At 41.3% G+C, this 13,314-nt stretch overlaps 1 pseudogene; it reads left to right on the top strand.

Moving 5' to 3' along the window:
- Nucleotides 1–12,721: 12,721 nt before the first annotated feature.
- On the top strand, nucleotides 12,722–13,088 carry LOC105548048 (annotated as a pseudogene).
- The last annotated feature ends 226 nt before the right edge of the window (nucleotides 13,089–13,314 follow it).

The raw sequence follows: 13,314 nt of genomic DNA, 5'->3' as shown, positions 1-13,314 counted from the left end.
AAAAAAAAAAAAAAATTAGCCAGGTGTGGTGGCACACACCTGTGGTTCCAGCAACCCAGAAGGCTGAGATGAGAAGATTGCTTGAGCCCAGGAGGCGAAGGCTGCAATGAACTGAGATCGCACCACTGCACTCCACCCAGAGCAACAGAGTGAGACCCTGTCTGAAAAAGACAAAAAATAAAAATAAAAGAGAGAGAAGGAAGGATTTAACAAGCTTATGTATTTCCTTATCCGTTAAAATAAAGAAAAGAAATTGAACTAGAGAGCTTCTGGTATCCTGTCCAGCCATAAAATGTTGTTGTTTTCTATTATTCTGTTATCTGAAAATGAAAGGAAGAACTATTTCAGTGGGAGAAGCAGTTTCAAGGAGAAAATAACAAATTTGATTTTAGACCTCAAATCTAAAACCTTGAGAAATGTTCTAGTTCAGTTTTCTTTCTTGAAGTTATCATCCTCTCCATCTGAGATTCTAGGAGATTAAGCAGTTGGTCTAAGAACACCCAACTAGTCTATGACAGAGAATGAGAATAAAAGCCCTCCCTGTCCTGTAAACGAACTGCTTATAAAGGCATCAGCACATGTATGTAGAGATTTCCGGTAGACCCCTAGGGAGAAAACAGAAAAGAGAGAGAAAGAGCAGAAATAAAGACATGGTTTGAGAAGACATCCGTACAGAATTTACGAAGTTTCTTGTGGGAACCTCACTGATGAGGTTTCCTTCCACAGAGCAGCTTGTGGAAGGAAACTCTAAGAACAAAATGTATACAAAGATGAAAGACTTCATTAAAAAGTCACCCTTAGAGAAGTAATTACCAATGAATGCCACGAGAAGCTAATTTAATTCCACTGCCATATCTGCTAATCATTCTGTGAGATGCTGACTTATTCTATACTATTAACTGGAAAAAAATGAAGAAAAGCTAAAAGTAATGCAGAATAATAGAGGGAAAACTGCAAATTAATCATAACTTTCATTTACACGTAAGAGGGACCTATAAACTTCAAGCACACTGATATCCCCCTTTCCCTCAAGTCCCGCTGATCAAAATTGACAGGAGAAACAAACCATGGTTTGATACAATGACAAAGGTCATGTAGGATATATGTTGAGGCAATATGATGTACATGTGGATTCCTGATTTTTATTTTTCCCAAAATGAAGTACTTCTAATGTTTCTTTCTATGAAAGTAATAAATAACAATGATAACATATTCAGATAATACAGAAAAGAATGAAGAAACTGAAAATCATACCTGTGGATAATTTCTTTAGTATTATACCATATATGTATCATTTTATGCAAATATAGATTTAAGAAAAATAGGATTATACATGTGATTTTCATACACATGATTTTTAGTAACTTTTTATTTAATAATACTGTTATAAGCCATAAACAATTTATTCATATAGATAGATTTATATCATTTTTAATGCCTATTAAATATTCCCTAGTGAAATTTTGAGGATGATCTTCCTTGAAAAAGGGGAAACTGGGCCATCTATAAAGTCTAACCAAAGTTGAGTAAAGAATAGACAAATAAAAGAGAGTGACTTAAAATGTGCTGTTTGAACATGTCTAATATGATGCCAAATTTTGTTTAAAAACGTTTAGTTTCTTTAAAACTCCCCTTCCCCTTCCCAGTAGCATCATTTTCTCTTTAGGGATTCATGTTTCCAGAGAAGTTGACTTCACTCTCCCTTCAGAGGTGATGTAACTAATGCAGGCTGTCCAATCAGTATATTTCATCCCTTTGCACTTAATGATTAGTCAGGGTGGGCACTGATCCTAAAGTAGCTCAGTTGAATAATTCTCAGGACTTTTGCAGAGAATGCTGATATTCTCTTTCTTGCTAGACAAGAGGAAGATGCTGACAGCCATTTTAGAACCGTAAGAGAAGCCGGTCTTAGAATGGTGCAGAAACCAAGGTAGGCACAGCAGAGAGAAGGAAATTAACAGGGACCTTGATGACATGTTGAGTTGTGGGATCAAGCCCCACCCGAAGCAGCCTCACTGGTTGGCCTGTGGACTCTTCATTCATGTGTACCAATCAGTTTTCTTCATTGTTTAAACAAGTTTGAGTTGGGTTTTCTATTACTTAAAATCAAATGCACAGGAAAAAATGCTAAAGGAAAATGCAACAGTAATTCTCTCTGAGTGGTAAGAATACACATGATTTAATTTTTTTTTTTCTGTGCAGAAAAGTTTCCCTTTTTCTTGATAAAATTAATATACAAGTATGTATTTTGGCTATATGGAAATCTTCTAAAACAAATTTTAAAACCATGATTGTGTATTAAACCAGGAAGATACATGAAATCCACCCATAAAATAGAATGATTTAAGAGCACAGATATGATGACCTTAGAGAAGACAAATGACCTATGACCTTAGAGAAGACAAAGACCTTGCTTTTGTTGATCTTTGTATTCTCAGCATTTAGAATAGTGCTTTCCCTGACATATGGTAGGCATTCTGTAAATGGTTTTTGAATGATTGAATAAAACATAATTGCCTATCAGCTATCTAGGAAGTTGGATTGTAACTATAGGAAGTATTTGATACAAGCAACTGTGACATAGCTCTTTTACAGTAACTGGATTTCTTATTTCCAGCTTTTCACTTGGCCTAGTTTTACAGCTTTATTTACATATTCCCCCAGGCCAGACATGGTGGCTCACGCCTATAATCCCAGAATTTTGGAAGGCTGAGGTGGACAGATCATGTGAGGCCAGCCTGGCGAACAAGGTGGAACCCTGTCTCTACTAAAAATGCAAAAATTATCTAGGTGTGATGGCGCGTGCCTGTAATCCCAGCTACTTGAGAGGCTGAGGCAGACGAATTGCTTGAACCGGGGAGGCGAAGGTTGCAATGAGCCGAGATCGCGCCACTGCACTCCAGTCTGGGCAAAAGAGCAAGACTTCATCTCAAATAAATAAATAAATAAGTATTCCGCCAAATTGTTGACTTCGTTTTGTGATTGTAAATGCTAGAATTAAATAATTATTTCTGATCTGTCAAGTTAAAGCCCTATTATCTTTTAACATACATATATATGTTTATGTGTGCATAAATATACAATAACTTTTTTCTCTTTCAATTTACTACTGAAATATTCTCACAAAAGCAATAAAGTGGAACCTAAACATCTCATGTGGCTATTGATCTTGTTATTGACCCCAAGAAAGGCTCAAATGTGATTAAATGGGCAGAGGCTTTTGTCCAGGCCAGCACTTAAGAAGTTAAGCAGAGGCCAGGTGTGGTGGCTCACACTTATAATCCCAGCACTTTGGGAGGCTAAGGCAGGTGGATCACTGAGGTCAGGAGTTCAAGACCAGCCTGGCCAACATGGTAAAACCTTGTCTTTACTAAAAATATAAAAATTAGCCGGGTGCAGTGGAGTGCGCCTATAATCCCAGTTACTGGGGAGTCTGAAGCAGGAGAACTGCTTCAACTTGGGAGGCGGAGGTTGTGGTGAGCCCAGATTATGCCACTGCACTCCAGCTCCGGGCCCACGGAGCAAGACTGTTTAAAAGAAAAAAAAAAAAAAGTTAAGCAGAAAAACAATGAAACCAGAATTAGGTTATGAAACTGAAAGTTAAATCGGTGACTTACATAAGATAGGCTGCAGAAATCACAATAGAAGCATGGTAACTTTGGGGGCCCCACCAGTCTGTTTCAGGACTTAGCTTCTTGATATTTGTGGTTTTGTTTTGACCACTTTTTTTATTTTTTGAAAGGAGTGAGAGAACAGGAACATGAAAATGAAAAACAAAAAAAATACACTTGTTCCTACTTTTTTTTTTTTTAGACAGAGTCTCGCTCTGTCGCCCAGGCTGGAGTGCAGTGGCGCGATCTCGGTTCACTGCAAGCTCCGCCTCCCGGGTTTACGCCATTCTCCTGCCTCAGCCTCCCGAGTACAGGCGCCCGCCACCTCGCCCGGTTAATTTTTTGTATTTTTAATAGAGATGGGGTTTCAACCGTGTTAGCCAGGATGGTCTCGATCTCCTGAACTCGTGATCCGCCCGTCTCGGCCTGCCAAAGTCCTGGGATTACAGGCTTGAGCCACCGCGCCCGGCACTTGTTCCTACTTCTAACTTGTTCATTTAAAAGTGGGCTCACTAACAAATTTATTTAATAGGCAGCCTTTAAAGAAATAATCTTTTAACTGTGCAGAGCATTTTCTAATTTGAATAATGCCTAAGGTGGAAAATTAAAACTAACCAACATTGTAAAATACAAACAGGAAGTGGAGAAATCTCAGATTTTAACCTTGACTTTAGGTTAAGAATGTTTTTAGCTGATTCTAGTTAAAACATTTTTGAGTAAATAGCTAGCTCAAAAAAAGGCTATCACATCCTCAGCACAACAGTGAAGCACATACCTCAGATGCATTCTTCTAGTAGAGGAAATGTTTTAGGGGTTCCAGTCTCTTTCCCTCCTTGAAGGGGCAGATCCTCTATCTGTGTTGATTTCTATAGTCTCCTCAGTGTCAGAACAGTATTTGGTAGAATAGAAAGTAGAAACTTGATCAACTTTTGTTGCCCTACTAACTCTTACAATAGAGCTAAATAAGTTGGTGACATTTTTGTATTTAGAGAATCACTCAAAACAGAAACACCTGTTCTTTTTTTTTTTCCTCGAGACAGGGTCTTGCTCTGTCGCTCAGGCTGGAGTGCAGTGGCACGATCATAGCTCACTGCAGCCTCAGCCTCCCAGGCTCAAGCGATCCTCCCACCTCAGCCTCCTGAGTAGCTGGGACCACAGGATGCGCCACCACACCTGGCTACTTTTCGTATTTGTTTTTGTAGAGATGGGGTTTCGTCATGTTGGCCAGGCTGGTATGAAACTCTTGCGCTCAAGTGATTCTCCCACTTCAGTCGCCCAAAATGCTGGGATTATAGGCGGGAGCCACCGCGCCGGGTCCCTGCTCTTTCTTAGACTGCTTCTTTCTGATACTAACAAAAGTAACTGATAGAGAAGAAGTATCAACACTCAAGTGTCTACATGGCAGCAGAGAAACTAGACAATTTTTATAAATGACAGTGGCTGAAACAGAATAAATCATGGGGAATCATCATTGGTATTACATAGACTAAATATGATAGTGTTCCATTAATTAATTCTACAAATATTTAAATGGTCTCAGAACTCCAAACATTATTTAGACTTTTCTTTACCTTAACTCTTATGCAAGCTTTCCCTAGACCTTCCCAAAAAGTTGAGACAGGAAAGGAAACTTAAGACTTCTGAACCATAATAACATTCACCAGGCCTACTCACAAAGAGGTCTGGACACTAGATTGGAGATTGTTACTCTTGGAGAATAACATTGATGAAACTATGCTTCTCAGTGCAGTGTGAATTGGGGTCTCAGTCTCCATAGTCTATAGCTAATAGCATAATTAACTATATCAAGACTGACCTATTATTAGTCCAAATGGCCTAAACCAAACACTGTCCCATAGGTTTATTGTACTCATATATTTTGGAGACAACAAGATGTTTATAGTAATGTTAAAACTTGAGGCCAGGCACAGTGGCTGACACCTGTAATGCCAGCACTTTGGGAGGCCAAGGCAGGAGGATTGCTTGAGCCCGGGAATTCAAGACCAGCCTGGGCAACAAAGTGAGCCCCCGATTCCACAAAAAATAAAATAATTAGGCAGATGTGGGAGTGCATGCCTATGTAGTCCCAGCTACTCGAGAGGCTGAGGCAGGAGGATTGCTTGAGCCCAGGAGTTTGAGCTGCAGTGAGCTCTAATCGCATCACTGCACTCCAGCCTGAGTGACAGAGTGAGACCTTGTCTCTAAAAAAAAAAAAAAAAAAAAAAAGACAAAATTCCTAGAAGATTCTTAAAAATTTCATTTCATATATTGTCTCAGTGACTGGTCAAGGATTTTTCTTGTGTTGTTGTTTTAACCCAATAGTCTTTGTCAAACCAAGAACTGGTGTTGAAAATTTCAGCCCAACGTTTGCCATAGTGAAGAAATCATTTATCTTACAGGCAAAAGAAGATAAAATCTGAGAGCACTTGAAGCAGTTTTTAGAAATCTTCAAACCACAAGCAGACATCGCAGTGAGATTCAGAAGTCCCTGTCTGAATCTGTCCTCACAACCACTTTAATCTCACCCATCCAGCCATGAGTGTCAAAAATTAGAGTCTGTAGGTAATGTTTGTCCAAAACAAATTTGTCCAGATTCCCTCTGTTAACTTCTGAAGGTGGTAAACAGGGAAGGAGCATGAGCTCCGTTACAGAGAACTTAGCCTGTGTGAAGGTTAGAAAGGAAAAAGCCCTCGTGGGAATAGCTAGACATTCCAAACAGCGTAGAACATCAGCAAGAGTAATAACAAATGAACTGAAGAAGAGGCAGTTGTCTCCTCAGCTCTCGGAAAGGGAAATAACAGAAGGTTTATATCAGTCCCATTGAGGCTGGTGACCAATGGGAAGCGGTTGCTAAGGAGACAGCTGGTGCAGGGATTACTACAGGCAGGATGAGGGGAGGAGGGCATAGGTTTATGCATTTGCTGCCATTCCTTTTTTCCTCTTTTAGGCTTGATATGCTTCCAGGTTCTCCATCATTCTTTCTCTTTCTCAGTGTTTTCTCACCTTCTCAGTCTTCTCATTTCATTGTTACTACATGCTAGTGACTTGGTGCTACCAGGCTACCTGCTTGCCCCACACGTTATTTGTTCAACATGATTTGCATGTGTGGGTTACTCGTCAAGAACCTAGGAAGGTCAAGTGAGCAAACAGATGGAAGAATAAGGGGGTGGGGACAGTCATAAGGATTGAGGGCTATTACAGAGCATTCTGCAGAAAGCTTAATCACAGTGAAGAATCCAAAAGTTCTGTCACAGTAGTTCTCAACTGGAGCTTCATACCAGAATCACCGGGGGAATATAATTTTTAAAACATGGATGCCAGGGCCCAGCCAGACTTTACTCAATCAGTGTCACAGGAATCAGGTCCAAGGCCTGTATTTTTTTCCACCAGATTCTGCAGATTATTCTATTGCAAATTCCTAGTTAAGAAATTCTCATTTAGGGACTAAACTAGAAATTATGTCTTTTTTTTCTTCTTTTAAGAGACGAGGGCTTGCTCTGTCACCCAGGCTGGAGTGCAGTAGTGTGATCATAGCTCACTGCAGCTCCGAATTCCTGGGCTCAAGTAATCCTCTTGCCTCAGCCTCGGAGTAGCTAGGTGTGCACCACCACACGCAGCTAATTTTTTTTTGTAGAGACAGTGTCTGGCTATGTTGACCAGACTGGTCTTAAACTCCTGGCTGCAAGGAGTCCTCTTGCCTTGGACTCCCAAAGTGTTGCGATTATAGGTGTAACCCACCATGGCCAGCCTGTTAGTCTGTTTTAAGAGTAAGCAGGAATATTTATCTTAGAGGAGGGCAAAAAAATTTTTCTACCGGCTCAGTGCTCACTGGGAGAGATACGTTTTCATTATTTAAAAAGGGCACATTGGGTCTGGCATTTTCCATTAGAAATCCATTTCAGTAACTATTTTCCTATGACATCATTCCTCAGGTGAAACCCATTTCTTTTGATTTGCTCTTTGTGGAGAAAAACAAAACAAAACAGTTGGCTGTCTTTGTTCCTTGTACATATACACCAGGTCTTCCCTATGATGTCATTTCCAAATCCCAGTCAGAAAGTTTGTATTATAGATAAAACTGGGTAAGGTAATTTTCTGACACATTCAATAACTAAGCCAATACACCGAATGTGTTGTCGATTATGTAGTAAAACCCCAGTGCAGTCTTTTCACAATCTCTTAAAGCTTTGGTTTTTGAGAAACAATTATAATTCCTCTTATCTTTCTTCAGATATGTTCTTTTCTAAAATTTGACTTTTTAATAATCTTTTCCTTTACAGTTTGTGCATTTGGTATCTTTTTAAAGAAATTCTTCCTTGCATCAAGGTCATAATTATATTTACCTATGTTTTCTTCTGAAAGCTAAATGTTTTGTAAAATTGTTTTTCTTTGTACCAGTTTTCAATTCTCATCCGTTATTAGAGCCCCACTCTAGATCCAGAATGTAGGAAGTTTCTGTCCCACACAGAGAATAATACTTCTACAGCTCCTGCTAGAGTCTGGATCAAAAAACTCTCAATGTAGAATAAAGTAAAATAGGAGTATTCAAAGAGACTTTAAAATTTATAAAATGTAGTAAAAGAAGATAGCAGATGGCTGGGCGTGGTGGCTTACACCTGCAATCCCAGCACTTTGGAGGCCAAGGTGGGAGGATTGCTTGAGCCCAGGAGTTTGAGATCAGCCTTGGCAACACACTGAGACCCTGTCTCTATTTATTTAAGGAAAAAAGTGTGGGGGCGTACCAGGTGCGGTGGCTCACACCTGTAACTCACTTTGGAAGGCCAAAGCAAGTGGATTACCTGAGGTCAGGAGTTCAAGACCAGCCTGGCCAACATGGTGAAACCCTGTCTCTACTAATAATACAAAAATTAGCTGCGCATGGTAGCACATGCCTATGATCCCAGCTACTCGGGAGGCTGAGACAGAAGAATCACTTGAACCCAGGAGGTGGAGGTTGCAGTGAGCCAAGACCACACCGTGCTCCAGCCTGGATGACAGAGCGAGACTCTGTCTCAAAAAAAGAAAAGATAGCAAAGCAGTAAGGGCAGTATCAGCTAATGGAAATATAGATTATCTTAAAGCCAATCCTCCAGAGATACTGAAAGATGAGGCATTACGCCTTGAGAAGAGTGAACAAATGCAGTATATGTGGTCTAATGGCCACTAGCCAAGTTGTGGATAAAGTTGTGGATAAACTTATTGCATGTTTGTCAAATGTCTAGCAGAGATATGCTTATCATATATTTGTCAAATGTCTAGTAGGGCCTTGAAGATACCCTTGAAGAAAAGTCACTTCACAGTCTCATGTCATGGCTAATAAGTAACCAGCCACTCAGAGTCAGGTGTCAGGTGAGGTGCTTCATGCCTGTAATCCCAGTAACTCAAGAGGCTGAGGCAGGAGGATCATTTGAGGCCAGGCATTCAAGATCAGCATGGGTGACAGAGTGAAGCCCTGTCTCTAAAAAAACAAAAATCAAAAAACAAAGTCATCTCAAGGACAGAACTCTTTGGTGGCACACTCCTGTAGTGATAGCTACTCAGGAGGCTGAGGTGGGAGGATCACTTGAGCCCAGCAGTTCGAGGTTGCAGTGAGCTATGATTGCACCACTGCACTCCAGCCTGGGTGACAAAGTGACGGTCTGTCTCCAAAAAAATTAAATTAAAAATAATTAAAAATAATATAAGAAAGAAATCCTTGGATACAGTTCCTAGAAAGTGTCCCACACAGCTGAACCCTGCTATGGCTCTGGCCTCCCATGTCCACCTGCTCCCTCAGGTCATTGGCTCAACTTTGGAACTGGTTGTTGTACTTTGGGCTCCAACCCTTGTGCCGCTCTGTGAACATCTATCAGCTCCTGTCTTCTACCTGCCCCAGTGGTGCTGCTCTATTACTGACTTGGCTCACTTGTACACTCAGAATCAGAGGGCCTTCATGATCCCTAATATCACCTCAAGCTGATACGAGTAAGCTTCTAGCCTTACCTGACCTGCTGTTACCTGATGGAGACTATTGCTTGTACTGGTAAAGCCAAACTGTTATGAGGGCCCCACATACTCAAATGTATCTTAAGGTCCATTTGACAGTCCTCTAGCAAAGAAGGCATTTCCATAGATATGAAATCATCTGTTTTCAAAGGCGTGACCTGTGTTAGGCTACCCTGGGCTGAGTAGGCCCATCCTTTGTGGGAAGACCTATTTTCCTCCCACCAAGTGACTCTGATAGTTTGGTGGGTTCAAGGGATGATTCCCCTCCTCACCAGCAGCTGACTTCCCTGCTGTCCACTATAAGAAGTGTTACTTCTGGCTGGGTGCAGTGGCTCACGCCTGTAATCCTAGCACTTTGGGAGGCCGAGGCGGGTGGATCATCTGAGGTCAAGAGTTTGGGAGCAGTCTGGCCAATGTGATGAAACCCGGTCTCCACTAAAAATACAAAAATTAACCGGGCTAGGTGGTGGGCGCCTGTAATCCCAGCTACTGGGGAGGCTGAGGCAGGAGAATCGCCTGAACCCGGTGGGTGGAAGTTGCAGTGAGCCGAGATCATGCCACTGTACTACAGCCTGAGTGACAGAGCAAGACCCCCCTCTCAAAAAAAAAAAAAAAAAAAAAAAAAAGAAGTGTTGCTTCTGTCACTGCAACCCTGCCCAGGACTGCCTGGGCTTCTGGACGTGGGAGTGAACTGACAGCGTTGGCTCAGCTGCCTCTGCTGGCAGGGCAGATGGCCCTTCCCTCCCTCACTATTTTGTATACTTTTCCCCAAAGTTTACCTCCTCAATAAAAAGGCACTGCCTAACATGCTTTCCTTTCTGCCACTTCCAAATTCTCTCTGCCCTGGAATAGCCCAGGAATCTCAAACAGTCAGGCTCTGACATCTTGGATCCCCTAAAATCATTGCCTGTGGGCTCTCCTTTGCACGATGCTGCGAACTCCCCAGTGGTTTGCATTCTACATGGAAGCAAAGTTTGTGCCTGGGGAAATCTCAGGCCATAGATCTGACCTGTCACCAGAGTCCCTAGAGCAGCATAGGGCCCTGGCCACCATAAAAGCCATCGAAGCTTCGCTTCAAGAATTATAGGTCTAGAGGACTCTCCTCCTGCTTCGTCAAGTCCCAGTAGACTACTAACACTCCTGGTATTTCTTCTCTGAAGATAAACCTTGTAAACCAACAAGTATCTCAGAGAGGTCTCAATCAGTTTAGAGGCTTGTTTTGCAAATGTTAAGGGCCATGGTCTGTGACACAGCCTCAGGAGGTCCTGAGAACATGTGCCCAAGGTGGTTTGGTTACCACTCAGTTTTATGCATTTTAGGGAGACAGAAGTTACAAGTTAAAAACATAAATCAATACATGGAAGGTATATACTTGTTTGGCCTGGAAAGGCAGAGCATCTTGAATGAGGTGGCTTCCAGGTTATAGGTGGAGTCCAAGATTTCCTGATTGGCAACTGGTTGAAAAGTTAAGCTTTGCCCCTTAAGAGTTTGAAGTCAGCATAAAGAAATTATCGAGTTAAGACAAGGGGAGTTGTGGAAGCCAAGGTTCTGATCATGTAGATGAAGCCTCCAGGTAGCAGGCTTCAGAGAGAATAGATGGTAAATGTCTCTTATGGGACCTTAAAGGCATCAATCTCTGGAAAAGATCTAGTTATGGAAGGGGATTCTCTACAGAGGACACATTTCCCATAAGAGACAGCTTTGCAGGGCCATTACGAAATATGTCAAAGAAATATATTTTGGGGTGAAATACTTTCATTTCCTTCAGGGCCTGCGATCTGCCATGGGATGCTATACCACAGTCAAGTTGGAATTTGGTATCTTACTGCTACAGAGTCTGTTGTCAGTCTTTTGAGTTAGTGCTGGTCAGTTGTGCCTAAACTCAAAAGGCAGGAGGGTAAAAGGAGGTGTATTCAACTTTGCCTTTCCCATCACGGCATGAAGTAGTTTTTCAGGTTTCTCTGGGATCCTGTTGGCCAAGAGAAGGGTCTATTTAGCCAACTGGGATGCTTAGAATTTTATTTTTGGTTTCCATTCTCCCCTTTCTGGCCAAGATTTGCCAGAAGCAACATCAATGGCCAAACTTTTATTTTGTTGTGTATTGTTGCCGCAGTGGTGTAGCTACCTGGCCTGCATCCATCCTGTCCCTTGCTGGGACCCCCATAGCCAAGACACTTAGATCCAAAAGACTCATAGTCAATTTAAGCATTCTAGGCCAGGCAGGAGTGGAAGTGTGCAGGCATTCATCAAACCTTTACAATCTTCTAAGTAGTATAAGAGCCAAAAAGTCAAAAGGCAAGTTTACAGAACTGATTTATCTATAAATTTTATGCATTGAGCGACTGCAGTCTTGGTTTTAGTTACAGACTTGTAGCAATTAGCTGTGCAGAACATAAGCATTTTGTTAAAACCATTTAAACTAGGGAGTTTAGAGACTTTTGTTGTATTGCAATGCTTTTTGCAGTCTTTTTAGTAATTTGTTCTAAGATGACTAATGAAAAATAGTAAGATCTCCCCAGGCATAAAAACTATGCATCATTGTATCTATCTATCTTCATAAATCTCATAACTGGGAGTACTATACTCAGGAAGCTTTGTCACTTGATATCCTCTGGGCAATTTTCTTTTAACTCTATAGGAAGCAGGAAATTCTTTATAGTTGGGGTAGATGGAAAGGGGCCACATAATGACCCAGGAGGAAAAGTCTCTCATTTTGTCAGCTGTTTAGGCATCTGAATACCCGCCCTTGATGTGGAGGGTCTGCACTAATTCTATCCCTCAGAATCCATACTTACAATCCCACATGTCCGCTGCTTCTGCAGTAATCCCTGAGCCCTCAGAATCCATACTTACAATCCCACATGTCCACTGCTTCCGCAGTAATCCCTGGGCCTAGAGGAAAGGTGCTTATATTTCCCTTAGAGGTAAGTTTTAGCAGTGGGACATTAGCAATGAAAGGAGATTCAGCCCGGTGGGATTCTAAATAAGTTTTAAATTTTGGAGCTTTCAGGTACAGAGAAAGGGAGTGTTTGTTGCTTTACCCAATTTTGTATGCTATAAATAGCTCAAAAAGAAAAAGGGGTTTTTCGTGGGTTTCCCGCCTGCCGCAGCGTTGGACCATAATCATGGTGAACACGATGGAGTTGCCCAGGTTGCGTATCAACGCCGGAATGCTAGCTCAGTTCATCGACAAACCTGTCTGCTTCATAGGGAGGCTGGAAAAGATTCATCCCACTGGAAAAATTTTTATTCTTTCAGATGGAGAAGGAAAAAAATGGGACCATTGAATTGATGGAACCCTTTGATGAAGAAATCTCCGGAATTATGGAAGTGGTTGGAAGAGTAACTGCCAAGGCCACCATCACATGTACATCTTATGTCCAGTTTAAAGAAGATAACCATCCTTTTGATCTTGGACTTTACAATGAAGCTGTGAAAATTATTCATGAGTTTCCTCAGTTTTATCCTTTAGGGATTGTGCAACATGATTGATCTTGATGGAGTTTCATGTGATTGCAAATGAGCTATATTAAAGACTATTAAACGAAGCCCCTCTTGTTTGAGGGAGAGATTTCTGTGCTTTCTGATATTTAATTTGCTCTTTTTAAGGTATTCCAACCTAGAGTTTTTGATGAAACTGATATATTGACGGTTCTCACCTAAGCCCTTTTATAAAGAATTGCTACTCCAATATATGGTCAGATTAGATGCAAGAATA

This window comes from Mandrillus leucophaeus, unplaced genomic scaffold, assembly GCF_000951045.1.
Source record: "Mandrillus leucophaeus isolate KB7577 unplaced genomic scaffold, Mleu.le_1.0 Scaffold40, whole genome shotgun sequence".
NCBI lineage: Eukaryota > Metazoa > Chordata > Mammalia > Primates > Cercopithecidae > Mandrillus > Mandrillus leucophaeus.
Note: the sequence above shows the minus strand (reverse complement) of the source record. Positions and strands in the feature narration are given on the sequence as shown.